The sequence below is a fragment of the Monodelphis domestica genome, chromosome 4 (assembly GCF_027887165.1).
Source record: "Monodelphis domestica isolate mMonDom1 chromosome 4, mMonDom1.pri, whole genome shotgun sequence".
Lineage (NCBI taxonomy): Eukaryota > Metazoa > Chordata > Mammalia > Didelphimorphia > Didelphidae > Monodelphis > Monodelphis domestica.
The window spans coordinates 161,414,700-161,437,362 of record NC_077230.1 but is presented as its reverse complement, the minus strand read 5'-3'; the positions used below and the strand labels follow the sequence as shown (position 1 = coordinate 161,437,362).

General features: G+C 38.4%; 1 protein-coding gene across 8 annotated transcripts in view; it reads right to left on the bottom strand.

The window, feature by feature from the left end:
- GPD2 (glycerol-3-phosphate dehydrogenase 2) overlaps nucleotides 1-22,236 on the bottom strand; it is a 205,853-nt gene extending 183,617 nt beyond the window's left edge. The window contains exon 1 of one of the 8 annotated variants that reach the window (XM_056793880.1): nucleotides 22,160-22,236. The gene's annotated coding sequence lies outside the window, so the exon portion shown is untranslated. Of the gene's footprint in view, nucleotides 1-20,483; nucleotides 21,142-21,349; nucleotides 21,869-22,159 lie in introns of those variants that run through there. The other 7 variants (XM_007494190.3, XM_056793879.1, XM_007494187.3 and 4 more) reach the window with 7 other exon arrangements.
- Between the last annotated feature and the right edge of the window lie 427 nt (nucleotides 22,237-22,663).

Below are 22,663 nucleotides of genomic sequence, written 5' to 3'. Positions count from 1 at the left end.
GGCATGCCAGTTTAGACGGATCATAGAGTGCAAAAGGGAAAATAATGTCCAATGTGACTAGAAAGATAGATTGGGACCAGAGAGTTGAGAGTTTTCAAAGCCAAAAAAAGCAGTTCCTATTTTATCCAAGAAAGACTAGGGAACAGCTAGAGTTGATTGAGTAGGGGAGTCATAGGGTCACATCAGAACTTAAAGAAAATTACTTTGTTAGCATTATGTAGGATGGACTAGAGTGGGGTAAAACATGGGGCAGGGAGCCCCATTAGGAGGTAGTTGCAATAATCAAGGTGAATCGTTAGAGACCAGCATTAATGTGGCAGCTGTGAGCAGAGAGAAGGCAATGGATTTGAACAATGTTCATATATATACGGCATTGTTAAATATGGAGGGTGTGGGAGAGGGAGAAGTGGAGCCAAAATTACCACTGAAATACTGGCATTGCCTTCAAACAGAAATAGAGAAGTTTGGAAGGAAAAGGAATGGTTTAAGGGCAAGATAATGAGTTGTTTTGAATTTTAAATGCCTTTGGGACATCCAATTTGAAACATCTACTAGCAGAGACTGAGGATAGATGAAACATTCACTGTACCTTTGATTCTTGTACTATCATTCACCTTAAATTCTTACACTGTTATTAATCAATAGCTTCTATAATAGGGGTGGCTGGGTGGCTCGGTGGATTGAGAGTCAGGCCTAGAGACTGGATCGGTCCTGGTTTAAAACCTGGCCTCAGACACTTCCTAGCTGTGTGACCCTGGGCAAGTCACTTAAAACCCCCATTGCCTAACCTTGACCACACTTCTGGTTTGGAACCCATACACAGTACTGATTCTAATAAAGGATTTTTTAAAAAAGAAAAAATCTTCTTTGATATACAATTGTAGTTACAATTAACAAGACTGAGCAAAAGTATAGATGCACCTATAAAATCAACTTCTTCCCTAACAGCTCTCAGGTGTGAATGAACTACTTTGAGTACCCAAGTTAAGGGGAGGGCAAGGCAGTAGATTCAGCTGCCATATTTCCCCAAATGGTCACCATGTGTTTCTAAAGACATGATACCTGTTTCTTTTGTGTTTCTTCTCCTCTGATCATGAATGAGTGTCTAGAGATGGAAAGAATCAGGTGAAAGGAAACCTTTCAATCATTTGACTGTGAGCTCCTTGTGGGCAGGGACTTTTTTTTTTGTCTCTTTCACCTCTTTTTGTATACCTAGTACTTATTTATTGATTATTGATTGACTGAAAGGTTGGAAATGCCATTAGAAGTTCCCTCAGCACCCAGAGTCAGAAGCAGAAATCACTTGAGCCATTAACAGGAGTCCTAAGATCAACCCAGCTTGGCTCAGTCTATCCAGAGCCTGGCCCAACAGCCAAGACATCACATATTGAAAGAAGCCCATTTGATTAAATAAGAGAACAACTTGTCCAACTGAGTGGAGCAAGGCCATACCCAAAAGAAACTTGAGGGATAAAAGATCACCCAGTCAGGAGTTACCCCTAGGCACACGTGTTCCCTACATGGATACCTTGGTCCTTTTGGGCTTATGTCCCCTGGGACTGGGTGCACAGGGAGGCACACACGTGTCCTCAGACTGAGAGATGTTCTTTGTAGAACTTCTTCCACTTTTATTCTCTCTCATATATTTTTGTGTAAAGTCCCCTGCACTTGCACTTTTTAGTAATTATTCTTGTGAAAAACTATTTGTCAACTATTTTATTGATTTTAAAGGAAGCAAACCAGAAGTCACCCATTCCTCAGAGTTACCCCTAGAAACTTGAGGGCAATAGTAATCAGCCACCCTTAGGAACCCAGCCTTCCACAACCTAAGGAAGAAAGTGACCCTGAAGGGGCTTGCACATTAGTTTCCTTTGGATGCCAATAAAGTCAACTCTACCAGATCCAGGGAAAGAAAACCTATATACCAGACTTCCATTTGTGCATATATTCCTTTCCTTTTCTGGTTTTATACTTAGAATGTCCATACAAATGAACCATTTCTTCCAGCAGTAGGTCCACTCATTCAATGAGTGTGAAGGTTACAGAGTGCCAACAGTTTAGTGAATGCTCATAGAGTCTGTAAACTGGAATTCTTTTAATCCTTTATTCCTTTCACAGATGCTCAGTTAGTATCAAAGAAACAGAAGACCTCAAAGGACTGGGGAGCATTATTAAATTTTTCTTTGTTTCTTGGATTACCATAGTCAAGAACATTAATTGCACCATTTGGCCAGCCTTCTAGGAATGCAACTGAAAAGATATCTCAACCCACTAATGCAGTGGTTCTCAACCTTTCTAATGCCGTGACCCCGCAATACAGTTCCTCATGTTGCAGTGACCCCAAACCAAAAAATTATTTTGGTGGCTACTTCAAAACTGTAATTTTGCTAGAGTTATGATTCGGAATGTAAAAACCTGATATGCATTATGTATTCTCATTGCTACAAATTGAGAGGTTGAGAAGCACTGCACTCATGGAAAGCTTTAACTGTTAAGTTATTTTGATTTTTAACTCTGACATCAAAACTAAATTTGCCTCAGTGTAATTTTCACCTATTCTTCCTGGTGTCCCCTAGGAGGCCTAAAAGAGCAAATATGATCTGTCCCCCACAAGAAGAATCCTTTAGATAATTAGAAATAATGACCATTCCCTATACCTCCATCTTCTCCAAGCTAAATATTTCTAGTTCCTTCAGTCAATTCTTATATGACATGAACTCAAAGACCTTGGAGATTCCTACCTCATTATTCAACTGAAATTGTTCTTTGCAAAGTTACCTATGATCTCAATCTTCATCCTTCTTGAACTCTGTAGCATTTGCCTTGGTGGACTACTTTCTCTTCCAAGATACTCTATCCACTGAATTTTTATGGCAGTTAATCTTCCTGGTTCTCCTATGCCTAGCTGATCGCTCCTCAGTCTCCTTTGCTCATTCATTATCTATGTCATATTCACTAACTGTGGACCTACTCTGAGTCCTTTCTCGCTTTTTTTTCTCTCAATACTCTCACTTGGTGACTTCCTAAGTTCCTAGGGCCAAATTATCCCTGGACTGATGACTCCCAGATCCTACTCTCTCTCTTCTGAGCTCTAGTCCTACCTATATCATGGAATGCCTAGTGAAATTTTAAACTAGATATCCCATAGGGATCTCAAACTCAACATGTTCAAAACAGAAATCATCTTCTTCACTCCTCCCCACTCTACCTGTTAGATTCAAAACTTCTTAGTCAATAAGTCATTTATTAAGCATTTACTAGGGGCCAGGTATTCAGGGAAAGGGAGGGAAGAACTAGGTATTGTGCTAAGCACTGCGAAGAAATATGCAAGTAGAAAGGTATTTTTTGCCCTCAAAAAGCTTACATTTTAGTTGGAGAAGACAAAATATGAAGAAACTGGAAAAAAAAGTGTGAGGAGGAAAAAAGATGATGGTATCTAATGCAGGGGCATGGTAGAAAAAGCCCAGTCAGTCAGATAGGAACTGCTAAATATCAGCTAATCTTGCTCCTTGCCCAGAGCCAGGAATCGTCTGAGAATGATCATAGCACTCCCAGACTCCCCAGTCCCTGGCTATTGCTGCTGCCCTTCCCAGTCTCCCTAACTTCCTCTATGGGACTTAGATAACAGCTTCTCAGAGGCCATCTGGTCTAATTTGTAGTTAACAAGAATCTCATCATGCTTAGCTGTGCACCATATATAATACTTCATCTATGTTTCTTTTTACTGACTGCTCCCCATCCTTCTCAGAATCCCTTGTTTCCTTCAAGATTCAGCTCACTCGCCTTGCAGAATTTCCCCAGTGTATTCCCAAAACAAATTCATATTCATTTTGCACATAAATGCAGGTATTTATGGATGTAAGTTTCCCCTCTTAAAATGTGGGGTCCTGAGGTCAGGGACCCTCACACTTTTGTCCCAATGCTTGGCACAAGCCCTCATACATTGAATTTTAAATTGCTTCTTACTTTCCTCTAGATACCCTCCACCTTATCAATGTCTTTCTTCAATTGAGGTTCCCAGAACCAAACACATTCTACAACAGGTACATAAGTCAGACAGAACAAGGGTTCTGTGAAGTCTAAGCAAAGTTTTTGTTGAAAAAAGGAGAAATCAAGGAAGCCTTGGAGGAGATTATAGGAGCATCTGAAAGGGGCTTACCAGGATGAAGAGGAATACGGAAGGCATCCTTGGCAACAGGAGTAACATGAAGCAAAGGCACCCTACTCCATAAAAATAGCAGATGGGAATCAGTGTATCCTGCTCTAATCTCTCTCCCCAGCAAGAATATCCCCTCAGATACACACAAGGAAGTGTTTGCAGGATGTTTCAAGAACGCAATGCCTTTTCCAAAGCAGGTCTAACATACAGGGTGCTTTCCTTTAGAAAGTTATCTTCCAAACAGGTCAGGTACAGTTGGCATACTTTCCATCAGCCTCCAATCACGTGCAGTCCATTTGTTTATACTTCTTTCTCTAGTAGTTCAGTTATTTGGCTGATTTAATAAAATGCCTGCAGGAGGCCCACTCAAAGGTTTCTGACCTGGGTTAACCTTCACTGGGAGGACATAACTTGAACCCACATGAATAGTTTCTTGTCCTCCATCCTTTATAGTGCTTCCTGATATTTATTTTGGATCAGAGAGAGAAGGAAATTGCTTTCAGAATCAGCTACAGACTTCTGACAAAAGCACCAAGACTATCAGAGACCTTCTGTCTTACTAATCAAAAAGGAGGGTGCCTGAATCAAAAGCAATCAACTCCATGGCTACTCCTAAACCTTTCAAAAGAACAGTGTACAGAACAGACACGCCCTTGAAAAACTTCCAAATACTGAACCCAGAAATGATTTCATAGGATCATAGGATTTAGAGCTGGAAGGAACTATAGAGGTCATTTAATTGAACTTCACTCAGTTTGCAGATAAGGTCAATGAGTCCCTGAGAGAGACAGTGACTAGCCCAACATCACATAAAATAGAAACACCAAAGTCAGAGCCAAATCCTGGTCATAAAATCACAATTGGATAGAAACTCTGTACCCTCTAATCCAAACTATAAGCAAACAAGGTCCTCATTCTTTACTGCTTTGAGTTATCTTGGAGGTAAGAAGTCTGGAAAAGGAGTTGATGACCCTCAGATTTATGTGCCAACATGTAGAATGTCAAGATGTTCCATCAGCCAATTCCAGTCCCCGACCTCTACTCAACTGCTACTACCAAAAACACATTTTGGATGTACATGCCACCATCCATGAACCCTTCCATTCTTTTCTGAACTTCTGTGCCCTATCCATCCCTACTCAAACATGCACAGAAGGGACTCAGTCCGAATTACCAATGGAAATGAAACCAGAGGATCAATACACATAGCATTCTAGCCTCCTCTTTACCTCCTTCCCTTCTGCCCTAATAGAAATTCCAGATATTGGTTTAGTTTATTCAGGACTGAGCTCATTAAATATTAAAATTCACCATGAAATCAAGCTTGGCTCAAAAACACCTCAGTTCAAGGGCCAGCTCTGCTTACTACCTGCATAATCATGGGCAAATCATTTAGTCTATTTGAATAGATATCTGCTTCCTCAAGTTAAAGTAGATAATCTATAAAGTCCTTTCTAGTTCTAAATCCTATAATGAATACCAAAAGAAATGTGGATTTTCATCCAAGGTTCAAGAAAGCTCTTTTCCCCATGCAGGTGGCAAGTGAACACTAAAACAGAGAGATATTTACTTCATGCTTGACAATGCCAGAATAAATACCACTCACATTCATAGACATTTAAACTTCTTAAATCATAAATTTTGAAGAGTTAATGCCAAATATGACAGATGAAATCTCAGAACTAACATATATGGAGCTGTTAACATCTTTAAAGGTAACACAGTCCATCTAGCCAAAGGATGGAAATAAATTTTCACAAAAGAAAAAACAAAATATTAATAACCTTTGAAAAATAAAATAACTTTGAGATACTACCATGTATGCCCATTAATTTGGAAAAATTAAAAGCTATGAAACTCAATGGTGGTGGGATTTCTAAGAAAATATTCATTCATTGCTGGAAGAACTACTTTCAAAAAAGATTCTAATAGTTTGCAATATGGCAGTGTGTAGTATAAGTTAACAAAAATAATCACAAACATTGCCATCACCATAGCCTGCATTTGTATATTGCCTACTATGTGTCAGGCACTGTGCTATCTCTTTTGATCACACAACAACATTGGAAGTCTAAGTTCTATTATCACCATTTTACAGTTGAGGAAACTGAGGGGAAAAGAGATTAAATGACTGCCTATGGTCACATAGCTAATAAGTAATTGAGACCCAATTTGAACTCAGAACTTCCTGACTTCAGGCCCAGCACTTTATACACTATGCTATCTAGTTGCCCAATCACTTTAGTTAGAAATACACGTCAAGTTTTGGGGAGTTCTTAAAAAGTTCTCTATTCAAAGATCTTATAACACCATTATCTTTAGTTATAAAAAACTGGATGTAAAAGAGAGATCCAACAATAGGGGAATAGTCAAATTAATTGGAATATACTAATGTAATAGGATTATGTAATATAATTAATATGTTATCATTTTAAGAAATAAAATACCTTTATGAAACTATAAGGTCAAGCAAAAAAAGCACAATCAAAACAAAAATCATGCCACTTGAAATCACATAAGAGAAGAAATTAGAAAGTAATAAGAACTCAAAGTCTTCATATTTATTGAAATTCATCTATTTAAATGTAAATAAGGAAAGGAAAAAAGTTTAATGTCATGCCACTTAGATTATAAAGCAGCATGAAACAAATACAAAAATAATGAAGAAATAATGACTTCTCCCTATACCCTTGTGGCTAGCCCCTTTCCCATTGCTAAATTCTTCCTGAAACTTCCATATTGAAGAAGTCAGCCTTCATTCTCATAGACTCCCACCTTTGTTTTTCAGCCTTTCAGCTCCCTTTTCTGTGTTGTCTTTCCCCCACAGAATGTAAGCTCCTTGAAGACAGGATCTATTTTTTTTGCTTGTATTTCTATCTCCAGAACTTATGAAGGTAACTGGCACATAGTGAACACTGAAGAAATGCTTGACTTGACCTGAAGTGATTCAAGTCTGTCTAATAAAATGGGTACAAGGATAGACATATCCTGCCAGCAAACCTACTTTGGACATAGTGCTTTTTTGTACACCAATTTCTTCCTCTTTACTTCATCCTAAAATTTCTCTCACTAAGAAGTATCATTAGGAAGAACACAACTGTAAAACCTGCCTTGAATTCCTTGGCAGTCAGGGAACACAAGTTCTCATGCTATAAAACATTTCAGCTATGGGGTGGGCACAAGCCCAGGGATGAAAAGCCAATGAAAGCTGTTCCTGGTGAGCCAATGAAATGCATTCCTGAAAAGCACATTATGTGGCATGGTCCCTTTAGTGGCCAATGCACTGATCTGGGACAACCCTGAAGGACTTAGGATGGGGAATGTTATCCACCTCCAGAGGAACAACTGCTGGAGTCGTCTTTCATAGTGTATTTTTGGTTTATTTGGGGGTTTTGGTCATGTATGACTTTGCTCTTACAACAATGACCCATATGGAAGTATGTTTTACATGGCAATAAAAATTTAAATTTTTAATTAAATAAAAATAAAAAAATAATAAAGATTGTCAGGTTCCCTGTCACCAGCACAAACAAAGAGGATAAGTGATAAGAAAGTCACCTAGATGATTATTAGATCATCATGATAGGAACCACACTTTGACAAAATACTTTCTTTGAAACCCTGTGAAATAAGTGTTACCAGTGTTATCATCCTGGTTCTATTTCTAGACTTTCCCTTTGTTTACCTATGTGACCCTGGGTAAGTCCCTTAACCTCCCTGGACCTCAGTTTCCTTATTTGTAAAAGGAGTGGCTAGAAATAATGGCAATGAGGAAGACAGATTAGATGGTCCCTTCGGCTTTAGATCTATGATCTATAATCTACATTGTACCAAAAAGGAAACTAATAGGGCAGCTAAGTGGTCCAAGAGCCAAGCCTGGAGATAGGAGGTCCTGGGTTGAAATCTGGCCTCATATATTTCCCAGTTATATGACCCTGGGCAAATCACTTAACCTCCAATTTGCTAGCCTTTGCGGGGCTCTTCTGCCTTGGAACCAATACCTAGTATCAATTCTAAGTCAGAGGAAAGAGATTTTTGGGTGTTTTTTTTTAAAGGCAATTCAGTCCAATTAGCAGAGAACTCATTTCTAATAGTGCAACCTAAACGTAATTAAATCATCTCCTTTCTGCTCTTCCTTTAAGTTTTTGTAAAGATTGTCAAGTTAATTCTTCTAAGTATTAGAGGCTAAGAGAAAACCCCCTGTCCCTAAAGTCAGGAGCCCTGGGCTCCAGGTCCCACTTTGACACTTAACTTGTGTGATCTCAAACAGCTTATTTAACCTCTCTGAGACTCAGTTTTCTCCTATACAAAATGAAAAGACTGGACTGAATTGCTGAGGTTCCTTCCTACTCTAAAATCCTAAAAGTAACACGCTGAGATGGATACAAAGATAATTAAGAAATGGTCCTTGCTCTCAGGTCTCCTGACTTAGTCTAATGGGAAAAACACTGGACTATACTGATTTCAATCACACCAGGTGTCTGGCACTATTATTTCCCCATGGTTCTTGTCTTTGTTTAATACCTTTGTAATCAAAGTGGAATAACATTAACCCTTCCTTCCCTCCCTCCCCTTTCCCCATCCTAGCAACTATTTATATTTTAATAAATGAATTTCATCCCAATGGGGAAAATATAACACATAACCATATAGTAATGAAAATGCAAAAATATAAGAACACAAGAGAGACAAAGACTTATATGGAGGTCAGAGGAAGCAAAGCTTTTTTGATGGAGGTTAACAGTACAGTATTATGGAGAAAGTGGCATTTCAGCTGAGTGAATCTTAAAGGACAAGAAGTCTCTTAAAGGTGGAGTAGGCATTTGATTTACAAAGCATTAAGGACAGACTGTGCAAGACATTGCGCTAGGTACTGATGATACGAAGATAAAATGTTCTACAGTATCTGCCCTTAAGCAGCTTACAAACTAATAACATTTCTGACACAGGCACTCAGTAAATGGTTATTGAAAGACTAAGACCAGACAAGGTATCATTTGTAAGTCAAGAGAACAAAGGGGAGCATCTATAAAAATAATGGACCCAAACAGATAAATGGTTATAAAAATCTAAACATTTCTATAAATTTTCTATAAAGTATACTCCTACAATACACTGACTGGTAAGAACTTAAGCTAGAAGGCTATTATTTCACCCCAAAAAAATCATGATGGCACTAATTTTAATACTCCCTCCAGTGTCAAAAGTCCCTTCTTCATAACACTGTGAATGGTCTTCATGAGAGGCTGAGGCCAAGCATCATTCATCATCACCTAATGGAAAATCTTTTGATGATGAGCTTTTCTGAGTCTTTGGACTAAACTTGGATCTATCACCAGGCCTGTCCCTCTAAGTCTTGCTTTTAATGTAATTATTTTATTTTTCCAATTAATGAATATTAATTATTTTCTCCCTCTCATCTCCAAGTAAAAAAAGAAAAAGAAAAAAAACACATTATAGCAAATATATACATAAGTAAAACACATTCCCTTATTGACCATGGCCAAAGATAAAGTCTTTACCTTGAATCTATGACCTTTTAGGAGACAGGTAGCAGCAGCAGCAGCAGCAGTCATCCTGGCATCATTGTCAAAGTTTTTCCAGTTGATAATTTTTACAAGACCAGAGCATAAACCCAGATGACTTAGCTTTCAAAATCCCAGGGTCAATGCCAGACCAATGAGCCATTAGAGTATGATTTAGTAAAGAATGTCATACATGTGCATGGATGTGTGTTTCTGTATGTAAGGATATGATCTATATATGACAGCATGCACACACACAAGTAGGGTACCCATGTTGTAGTAACTTTATTGGGAAAACAAGAAAGCATCATGTTAATACATACACAGCTCTACAAAGTGGTTGGGGGAAGAAATAGTTAATAATACAAATATGGAAGTTTAAATTGAATAGTACATTTTTAAGCTAATAGCTGAAAATATAATGGTAACCTGTATAAATTCATGGAATTGTACTATAAGAGTACCACAAAAACATAGAAAAGTGACAGACAAGTTCGGCCCAGGATCACATATTTAATAGGTACCTAAAATAAGATTTAAACTCTGAGTCTTCTGGATTCCTAGTTCAATACTCTTGTTCTTGTAATGGTTTTTAAGTTTTTTAACTCTCTTTTGAAGATCTCCCAAAATAAGATTTTTTTAAGTCTGCAAGCAAGGGTTCCTTAGGGGAAAACTAATTTTATTTCTGATTTTTATCCAATTCCTCTAGAACTATTAAGAGTTTTGGTCATCTCTTCCACTAAAGGCCTGCACCACTGGTTAATCAGAATATAGAAATAAACTCTGAAGTCCTGACATAAATGACAGTGAAGAGGTGGCTTGGAGAATTCCTACTCTCAAGACTTTGAGTCAAGTCCTAAAAGTCTAATCACCAGAAACCTGGCCACCAGAGGATGGATTCTGAGGACTAGAGCAGCTCATGGAAACTGTCTACTATCTAATAAGCCATGGAAAAGGAATATGATTAGAATTAAAAGACTGCTAGACTGGATAGCACAAGACTTGAGGCCAAGTTCTGCCTCTGGATCTTACCAGATGGGCACCCTGGCCTAGTCTTGACTGATTGCGGTCAGTCAATAAGCATTTTTTAAGTATCTACTATGTACCTGCCACTGTGCTTAACTTCTCAGCCTCAGTTTCCACATTTCTTTCTTTCTTTTTCCTTTAAAACCCTTACCTTCCATCTTGGAATCAATACTGTGTATTGGTTCCAAGGAAGAACAGTAAAGGCAAGGCAATGGGAGTTAAGTGACTTGTCCAGGGTCACACAGCTGGGAAGGGTCTGAGGCCACACTTGAACCCAGGACCCCCTGTCTCTGGTCCTGGCTCTCAATTCACTGAACCACCCAGCTACCCCCAGTTTCCTCATTTCTAAAATCAAATGAGTACTAATAATGCTTACAGCAGAGAGTTATTAGGAGGAAATACTTTGTAATCCCTAAAGGGCTACAGAAATGTGGGAAATCACCATCGTTACTCACATGAATGAAATCACAAATCTTTTGAAACTCTTTCTGTCTCCTGTTCAACAATTCTCACAATGCTCCTATTACCCAATATTAGCCCACTTCTTGAAGTTGCCAGTTTTTTTTTGCATTTTTCTCTTCTTCTCTTGCCCCTTCCCAATTTATCTTCCCACTTCCTTACATCTTCTATAGCATCTTACTTATACATTATACTACAACTCAATTTTTCTGCTGATTTTTAAAAATTCTTATTAGATACATTTTGCATATGTAAAAATGATTCTTACTGGAAGGACATGCACTATCTTTCTACCTATCAAAATGGTAATGAAACTCTGTCACAGACAACACCTGACAAGTTGCTGAGTCTACAAAGGTACAGTTCTAGGAATTAGTGTTCTCTCTGGAAATCTATGATGTAGCAGTGGGGGAGGCACCTCCAAGAGAGGTCCAGGATAAGAAAAATGGGGGTCATAGGAAAATAGAAAAGGAAAAGAAAGGTAGAGCTTAGAGGACCTCTGACACTATGTATGGAACCTTGGGCAAGTCACTTTTCTGAGCTTCAGTTTCCTCATCTGTAAAATTACTGGGTAGATAAGACAGCCACTACCATCCCTTTCAAGTTCTAAATTTATAGTCCTATAAACATTATGCATATGGTCTGGGTTGGCTGCAGTCAAATACTAAAAGACAGGAGAGTTGAGCTCGAAGAGAATTTTAAAAAAGCATTAAGTTCAACCCTAGTTAATGCTGGACATGAAGGCAGATATTCAGAATTTGTTCTTAATTTGATGGTTCTGTAATTTCAGAATCCCAAAAGCAAGGCCCTCAACCTCAGAAAGACCTCTTCTATTTGACCCACTGATGCTTACAATTCCATGGTTAGACTTTCATTCCTAGTGCTTAAGTTTTATCCCCTGTTGAAATACAAAGATTCCTAGGGATACATTAAATCCATTAGATGACTAATGTTTTCACTGGACACTGTTTTGATGAAAGCAAAGAGAGAATACAAAAGGGACTAGTGAGTAGAAAAATAGGAAATAGATATGGAAACAGGATGCTTCTTTTGAGAAAAAATAAGTTACAAAAGAATAAGATTAAGATTGCATTATGGTTTAGTGTAATATCACTTATGTTGTTCCTCTTGACTATTTTAGGGGAAGTATACTTGTGTACTTTTTGCTTTGTTAGAACAAAATTTATTCCCCCTCCAAAAAAAAAATAGAAAGAGGTTAAAGATGAAGCCAACCTAGCCTAGTCTCATATTGAACATATAAAGTCTTATTTCCTACTTTATAGAGTCAACTGCTTATTCTCCACATCATTGGCTTTTTCTCTTTTCCCTTTAGGTATTACTACTACAAATCTGGTACAAACTGGTTTGTTAACTGCTGGAAACTAACAGGAGGTCTGTGATGGTTATGCTATGGTGGTCTAGGGCAGTCACACAGCTAGGATTTTCCAAGACAGCCCAGAGTTCAAGAAAAGAAGTCAATTTTCTATAATTTGTAGATATCCTTCATTGAACCAAGTGTTCCTGATTTTAGAGTCAGAAACTATGGTCAATAGAATTTTGTTATTTGGAAACTACATCTATAGCATATATCTAAATATATGATATATCCTATTGTGTGTATATATATATGTATATATATAACATTTATATAATATATTCTCTTCAGTCCCTGTTCTTCATTCCTTCATCAATTAAGAACTAACTATCCATAAACTGGAGGACACTCATTTACTTTACAAATATTTATACAGAAACCTACCACATGCAAAAAATATATTAGATGCTATGGAATTTATTAAACTGGGTAGTTTAGAAGTCTTTGACCCAGTGGAGTTTAAATTTTAATCATAGAGATAAGATCAGTAATACAAAAAGTTATACTACAAGGATGTAAATGATGTGTGCCTGATGAATGATCTAGAAAGGTACTACAGCAATACAAAGGCATGAGAAGTCATCAGATCTAAAATCTCTGTGCCTGGGTAAATGCCTTCATCTTCTGGGCCTTAGCTCCCTAATTTATTTTTTCCCATTTGTATTATTTTATTTAGTCAATTTAGAACATTATGCCTTTGTTACAATAATTACATTATTTCCCTCCCTCCCTCCCTTCCACCCACCCTTCCTACAGCCAACGTTCAATTTCATTGGGTATGACTTGTGTCCTTGATCAGAACCTATTTCCATGGTGTTTACACTAGGATGTTCATTTAGAGTCTATATCCCCAACCATATCCTTCAATCCATGTATTCAAGCAATTGTTTTCCTTTGGTGTTTTTATAGCTCCCTAATTTATAAAACAAGAGTTGGGAGAAATGATTTATAAGGTCCTTTTCTAGGTGCAAGATTTTTGGATTCTAAGATTTAAGTTCTTCCACTAGCATTGAGATGACATTTGAGATAAGAGTCATGAAGGATGAGCACAGTTTTGTTACATAAAGATAGAGAGAAATTTCAGGAAATGGCATGAGCAAAGGTAAAGAGGCAGAAATCATGGGGAATGTTCGGGAAATACTACATGTATTGTAGCTCTGTCTGATTGGAGACAAGAAATAATGGGAAAAAAGTTTGTCTTAGTAGGTTGTCTTAGACAGTCTTGAATGCCAAGCTAAGGAATACATCCTTTATCTTAAGGTCATAGGCAGTTAGGAGAGGTTTGCCGAATGTAGTGTATATACTATAGTAGTATTTCACTAATACTAAAGGTGTAACCTTTAAAAGTGAGTAGAGAAATCATTTGAAACAATTGATGAATGGTGGTCTTTTTGAAATCATAGAGAAAAAAAAGATGTCTAGAGGTTTAAAGATGGGCAAATTAATCCAATTTTCAAAAAGTTTAAGATGAATTCTTCAAATTATAGCTTAATGATCATGCTATCTAACCTGGGGAGGGGTGGACTCACAACAGATTATTAAATATTTTGTGAGAATTTCAATGAAAAAATATAAAAAGAAAATAGGGGCCACTATAAATATGCATGGATTCCTTAAGGGTTTTTTCAACAAACCTTGGACCTCGTTTCCCTTTTTGACAGTTACTAAACAGATAAATTAAGGAAATGCCATGAAACTATAAGATACCTAGATTTCTGGTAGAAATCAGAAAAAAACTTTCATGGTATCATCAATGAAAAGATGTGGGTTGGATAGGAGAAAAGCTAGCACGTGACTGTAACTAATTGAGCAATCTGAATGTGTGTGTACATGTATGTATATATGTTCATATATATACACACAAATTTATTATATGGATTATAATATAATATAATAGTATTATATGGATTATATATAATAATAATATAGTAGAAGGAAGGGAATTCTTGGTGGGCAGGGTTCCTTGAACCTATTTCTCCTAAAATCATTGACTTAAATATATGACATACTTAAATTTGCTGGTGATACAAAGCAGGCAGAAAGATAATACAATAGATGAAAGGAAGGTAATAGTGTAACAGAAAGATCTCTAGCCTTTCATAAAATCAAACAAAAGGAATAAAAAAGTTAACAGACTTCCCCAAGATGGGAGGTCCTGGGCTCAAATCTGGCCTCAGACACTTCCTAGCTGTGTGACTTTGGGCAAGTCATTTTAATCCCAACTTCCTAACCCTTAGCACTCTTCTGCCTTGGAACTAATACTTTGTACTGATTCTAAGACAGAAGGTACAGGTTTTTTAAAAAATCAAACATAAATATTGAATGTCACAGACATGATTAGTCTTCAATAAGATAAATGAAAAAAAGTACTAAAAAGCCAAATTCTGAGTAATTGCAAATGGCCAGTATTGGTCTTAGTAATTAAAAAATTCAATGTTTTCCTCTTCTTGTCAGGGAAAAGATAGGTGACTATGGAGACAGCATGTTACATACACTGTCATACAGAGTTCTCAATCAGGTGTTTTGTTTAACTATTTCTTTGCTAATAGAGAGGGTTAAATCCTTCTGGGCACTGTACAACTAGAAATGACTGAATATTTTTTAAATCAATAAAACAAAACATACATACACATCCCCAAAATATTTGGTTCTGCTTTTTAATCAATGTTATTTATTAAATTACAGAGGAAAGAGAATTCTTACTAGCTTATTTTAAAGAATACAACCAGCTGTTAACCTAAATAAAGCCTGACCACAAATTATCATTGTCTGACTCAAAATGAGTGAATTTTTTGTCAGAGAAATCTGGTTTTGAAAGAGTTCAGAAATGGCAACTGAAAACTGCAACTGAATACATACATCTAGGACTACAAGGAATATATATTCAAAAACTAAAGAGCACGATAACCTAAAAAAAATATGTTATACAATGTAAAAAATGGAATAGAAGGATAGGAGACAAAACACATTTTCAACATTTCAGAAGCATAACATAACAAGAGGACTGAAGTAGAGAACCAGGAACAAGAAAAAGTTACCATCATTATTACAGAATCAGAAATTCTTCATTCAAAAAGCATTTATTGAACACTTTTGATGTGTTAGGTGTTACAAAGCCAAAAGTAAAAGTCAAGAACTTTGGGGGGAACTTTTGGGTGTTCAGGGAGGGAAGAAGGAATGGAACAATGGAAATATCAAGATAAATATGTGTGTGTATATACACACACACACACACACACACACACAAAAGATATATAAAGTGAATACAAAGTAATTTCATGGAGGAGAATAAAACTTGGAGGGGGATCAGAAAAGGCAACAGTTGGAGGTAGGTCCTCCAAATTCTTGGGAAGAAGTTAGGATATTCCAGGAGAAGAAAGTCAAAAATGAGAGCATCCCAAGGATGGCTGTGCAAAGACATAAGAAAGTGGTGATGGAATGTCATGTATGGGGAATAGCCATAAGCCCAGCTTGACTAGAACAGAAATTGTGTAAGAAAGAGTGATGGGCAATAAGTCTAGAAAGACAGGTTGAAGCCAGATTCTGAAGGGATTTAAATGCCAGAGGAATTTGTATTTCATCTCAAACACAACAAGGAGCCCCAGAAGTATATTGAGCAGGTGAGTAACAAGATTAGACCTACATTTTAGGAAAATCAACCTGGTAACTGTGTTAGAAAAGGAGACCAATTAGAAGTGTACCAGAAGTGAGCAGCTAAGTGGTTTAATGGATAAAAAGCCAAGCTTAGAGAAGGAAGGTCCTGGGTTCAAATTTGACCTAATACTTTCTAGCTGTGTGACCTTGGGGAAGTCACTTAACCCCTCCATTACCTTGACCTTACCAGTCTTCTGTCTTGGAACCAATACCCAATATTGATTCTAAGGTGAAAGGAAAGGATTTTTTTAATAAAGTAAGTATATTACAACTTTCCAGGCAAGAGGTAATGAGTGCCTGACTTTAGAAGGTTGGTTGTTTTGGTAATGAAAATGGAACTGATATGATCATTAACTACACCTATTTCTTCTTTCCCCACATCAAAAAAATGCTACAATTGCCCTCATTTGTATAATGTCACCAAGATTCATCACTTCCTTTCCATTCCTACAACATTGGTCATTTAATACTGTTGTTCTACTCTAACATTGTCACTGATATCCTGGCTCTCAGATACTCTTTCCCTTATCTCTCTCACCTACCACTTTAACCTCATCAATTTTTCCTAGCTAATTAAATGAGGAAGAAAGAAAAACCTATTTCTGGCTTTCTTTCACCTACTGACAGATGCAAATCATCTACATTTAATGTCAAGATCTATGCCACCCCCTTTCTAAATCCAATAGCAAATCTTCAGCTTACTATTTTTCTTCCTATCTAGAATCACCTTGACATTGGATATGGTAAGGATCTTAGAAATTGCAACATCTTCATAGGATCATATATTTAGAGCTATTAAAACATATCAGAAATCATCCAGTCCATTTTTATAAGAAGGAGATCTGTCCCAGTAAGAGTTTTTTGTTCAATTTCAAATCTAAAGCAAGAAAAAGCAAGGATTTGAATTCCTGTGACTTAAAATCCAGTGATCTTTCCAGGGGACCACATAATATATTATTTTTCAGATAAGGAAACTGAGACCCACAGTGGTTAAAGTGACTTGCCCAGGGGTCACCCAACTACATAATATCAGAGATCAGAACTAGAACCCAGACCTCCTGATTCTCCATTTCTCTTTCCACTAGATCATTTTGTCTCCCCCAATTCATTTCAAACTTTTACTTGGAAAAAAAGGCAACTCTTTCTTGGCGGCATATTTTCCAATTTACTAAAAAATTCACTCTGATATTACCATCCTGATTCTGTTCAACCATTCCTTTATCTCCCAACTTTCCAACTGGAGTGAGTCACAACCCTAATACCTATTAATTCCCCACACATTCACACACTTCTAAAGAAAAGTGAATAAATGCTTGCATAACTTGGGAGTGGCCTCTTCATGTTAGGTAACCTGCTATGCTTCAAGTTCTGTAGCAGAAATTGTTAGTTAAGCTTATCATTTGTGAAAAAGGGCATCTATGATATTTTGTCCACAATCTTCACATTAAAATTACAGATAGAAATTGAAAGGGGGGAGGAAGGGAGAAGGAAATGGGCCACAAAGAGATGAATTGCATAACTTTTCTTTCATTTTATCACATATACTAAATAAAAAAGAATTTGACCATAGTAACTATCAACTTCACAGAATGGAAGTCCCACACCATCTCAATGATATTCAAGAAACTCTTTAAATTAATTCTTTACTCCCTAAGCTTATCCTAATTACACAGCCAACAATGAATCTTCTATCTGTAGTATATATGCCCCTATCACATTTCTTAACAGTTAAATATGGAAGCAATCTTACTTTGCTCTTCATATATATGTTTACCTTGTCTCCCTAACTACTATAAGCTACTTTAGTGCATCTTTACTATTCCCTACAACACCTAGTATACTGCTGTGCAAAAGGAACTCTCAAATATTAGCTAATTTTAAGTTAAAGTTAGCATGTCTGATATCCAAAGTTGATAAAGACTAATATTACCTCCTAAGGCTTTAGGACAACTCTCCACAGACAACTAAATTAGTCCCATAAGTCTAGAGAGACAGAAGAATGCAACATTTGAAAAATCCAAGAGGCCAATTTGCCAAATTACAAGTAAAAAATGAAGGGAAATAAAGCCACAATTCAAAGAATTAAATTTACTGGCTTCGGCTTCCTTTCTTGCCCAACAAATAAAAACTCTACATAATTCCTGAGGAATTGAGATATAACTAGATCAAGTGCTGTAATTAGCATCTTCTTTAACTATAGATAGGAAGGCTTTACACAGAATGAAAAAAATTTTAATGGCCAATACTAGTTACATGCCAGCATAATTTTTTGCATTAATTTGCATTTAGCATATTCCTATCTAGAATGACATAAAATCTCACCCTATCCATGATGTTATAAGACATCTTGTAGGATATTCTAGAAAGGAAGAACAAATAGTAGTAAACTAAAGATTTGTTATTAAATTTAGAAAGGAGGCTGGGCATAGATATTGACACTAAATGTGTAAATTTAGCATAAATTTTAGCATAATTTACTTATTAAATCTATTTTTCTACAACAGAATAAAAGGGGGGAAAAGTCACAAAAAATAAAATAGGAAAGCAACTGACCCTTAGTAATAGTATGACAGAAATATATATGATAACAAGCCATTCATGAGGTAGAAGGAAGAAGTGAAGTGTTAAACAATATAGAAAACTCTAGTGATTAATAATAACAGAATATCACCAGATTGGGAAATCTGATTGTAATCCAAATTCCAATGGGTGGCTTAACTACAAAACTAAAACATGCATTTGGGGGGTAGAGGATGTAATTTATTAACTTTCTATCTTAATAAAGTATGATGCAATATTTGAATAATCAATTCATTAAAATATTGTAACTTGACAGAGATTGCAAGAAATATAAGGAGGAAAAAAATCTATCAAGTCTAGTGGTTTCACTTTCCACATCAAAGTTCTCTATACTACACATAGTATTAATGACATCCTAGTTGGGTATTTCCAGGCAGGGGATGACTGGCAGAAAAAGTCAAGGAAGGGAGATGAGCTGGCTTGTCATAAACTACCAGGAAATGCCTGGCACACAAATGATAGAACTACTGTGAGACTATCAAACTATAAAAAGAAGTTTGTATTTCCTTTAAACTCCTTAACCTACAGAAATGCAAAGTCACCTACACTAACTGCCCTAAACAGAGATCATGTAAGCAGCAGCAGTTTCCCAACTTGTCCCTTTCCTTGCCTATCTTTATTTGTTTGTAATAATCACCTTTTTTCCCCTGAAGGCCAAACTATAATTCTTGACCACATAAAATGTAACTACTTATGCCAGTTTGATCTTTTTCCATTCAGTGAAAATGCTGGGTTTTGTACTTGTCTGTGAACATTCCTCGGGTAAGTGCACACCTGAAGGAAATTTTTATTACTATCACAAACTAATTTTTCCTGTGCTCTGAGGCAACTTAAGATCTTTCTTGTGCTTCTCTTTCAATTTAGATTTGAGAGAAAACAGGGTAATTCAGTATTTGGACAGTGTCTCTGTGTAAAACATTAAAGGCTTGTCCCTTTTCTGAAATTGCTTTCTACTGATCAATATTTAAAGAGTTTAGCAACATTAGCCCGTGATATGGAGGTTGTTTTGTTGTTCCTGTTGTAAATCTCTGTGATTCTTGAAGGAGTGCGAAATAGAAGTATCCCCTTTAATATCACTGTAGTGGAAAGCAAACAGGTTACAGAACATATCCTCAAGTGTGTAACACTTCATGCAGTGAGATTTTCTCTCAAATAACTTTATGCAAATCTATTTTTGCTCCATTGGCATTACTGTGTGTGGGAGGAGAGGGGACCTTCAGGAAGTCTTGGTGAAGACCTTTCTTTTCTAAATAGGGCTCCATCCTACACAATTTAGACTAAAATAGCCTTTGGTCCTTTTTCACCCTAATCTGCTACAGAAAGCAACACCACCCACTTCTCACTATTTAAGTGGCATCCACCGAGGTTTACAGCAGAACTTTAAAGGAGACACCAAACTTCCCTCAAATATACAATCTCCTGAGAAAGTTCTGCCACTGCACTGAAAAAGTATGAAGCACATTTGTAGCTGGGGGAAAAAAAAACCCAACAAACTTTATTAACTGAGCCCCAAAGAATTGTATTCCCTCTGCTGTTGCTCATTCAAAAACTTAAAGCCTTCCTCACTCCCAACCCCAGCCCCCGGAAGAACAGAACCTGGGAGGGAAAAGAGGATCATATCCAGTCCAACAAACACCCTTGGGGAACCGGCAAGCACACACGCACACACGCACACACACACACACACACACGCAAACACACACACCTTAAAGCTGATCTTCCCGAAACAGAGTAGGGAGCAGGAGACGCTTGTTCCTATGGTCAGGGATGTGGCTTTGCTTAGCAACTCTAATCAGCTACAACCCGGTACTTACGAGGCTGTCAGTGGGGGAGGCCAGGGAGGGGTAGGTGCGGGAGATCACCTCGGGACAAGCAGATCAAGTGTAATCTGATGCTTCCAGCCAAGTCTCTCCCACCGAGGAGTTCCCCACCCCCACCCTTGCTTAATTTCCTATTTCTCCTCCTCCTCTCCTCCTCCTCCTCCCCCGCCCTCTCCTATTCCTCCCGTGGAAGGATTGGCACCACAATCCCGGTCCTCGCCCCCCCACCCCCGACTCCCCGCAGGGGAAACGCGGAAGTCGCTAGAGGCATGGGGGGCAGTGATCTAAGAGCCCAGAGCTTCCAAGCTCTCCTCCGCCCAATGAAAGCGGCCGGACCCGGACACGGGTCCCGCCGGGTGGGGCCGCGCCAGAGCTAGTTCAATGGAGCCTTCCTTCCATCTCCAAGTGTCCCTGCCTTTTGCAAAGGGGCTACCGACTCCTCCAGCCCCTGGCCAGGGGCGGGGATGTGCGTCTGTTCTAGCTCCCCCCTTCCAGCCAGGTCTCCGAAACAGGTCTGGCAATTCCTTCTGCATGCCAGGAAGCTAGCTGAGTTAGGCCCAGATTGCGGCCCCTAGGTTTCAGGGAGGTGGGAGGAGACTACTGATAACGTGCCTCCTTATCCTCCTCCCAAATAGGGCTTCTCCCAGGCTAAGGAAAAGACGCTCAAAGCTGCTGGAGCCAGCCCTATCGGGGCCCACGAGGAAGATATCCATGAAACTAGCAGGGGAGGAAGGAGGCCCCGGCTGCTTACCTGATTTCTCGCAGCCCACCCCTGGCTCCAACCTCCCTCGTTAGCAACCTCCAATGAGCATGCTTCCCGGGCTGCACGAAGTACGTCTACCGGGCAGGAGGAGACCCCGCTGCTCCAAAGCCATCTCCTCCGCGCCCCTCACCCACCTCCTTCCCCATCCCCCAACCACATCGGCCTTGGAGGCGTGCCCCCGGCTTCCTGGCACCCGCCTAAATGTCAGCAGCCGGCACGCTGAAATACCAGACCAGCGCACCAGAGAGTGAGATTTTGGAACAGGGTATCCTGGGGCCCACCTTAGGGCAGGGAGAGGGCGAAGGAAAGAGTCTTCTCGCTAGAGCGGCCAGCTTCCTTTTTTGCACCCCTAAAACCTACCTTGCCCACTGAGCATGCCCAGCTCCACTTGTTGGAGCTACAACTGGGTAAGGAAGCAGATGAGAAGTCAGCCACAGGTTGGGTTCAGCTCGGATTCTTGGGCTGTTCTATTTATAGACCACCTTTCTTCCCCAAACCTCCAGGTGCTAGCCACATGACCCCAACAGTAAACAATAGTGGCCACACTGGGAGAAGGAATAGGAGGATAATGGAAAAGGACGTGATGCAGAAGAGTAGCTAGCAAGTCCTAGCCAGATGATACAAAAGATTGCCATTCAAATTCTCATAGCTTTAAAACCTATGGGGAGGGGGGGAGGGGCACGGGCGGGAAGGGGGGGGAGGGGCGCCTCAATTACCTAGCTAAAATCTTTTCTTTCAAGTAATCTTATTAGATAAAAGCTGGCCTTGGGAGACTGCAATTCAACTACAAGCATTTACCTTAGGCAAATCTCTTAACCTCTCAGTATCTCCAGGCAACTGATAGTGGCTATTCCCACATTGGAATTTTCTATTCTAATGAAATCACAATTCCGGAGGCTTCTTTTTAACTATCCATTCCTCCCCCTCCCCCCATTGCTTTTTGAAAGTTCATTCTCCTTAAAAAAAAAGTTTGGACATCTCTATGGAAATATTGAAATCTGAGTTGTCCCTTATGAAAATTTGTTTGTCTTATTCCCAAAGCAATTCAAATTTCCTTTGGAGAAGTTAATCCTCCATCCTGGTCTGAGGAGGTGCCTCTGTTCCCATCATTTCTACCATTGTTCCTGCCTTATCTTATGAAAGTGCCAAGAAATTAACACAGATTGGTATTTCTGAGTAATGTAAACCTCAAAATTTCTTAGACTTATAAATGTTGGAAATTTCACCATTGGGAAATTTCATACTTGAAAAATTTCCTATTGATAGTGGGTCTTGACTATTGGAATGTGATCCCCATTGGCA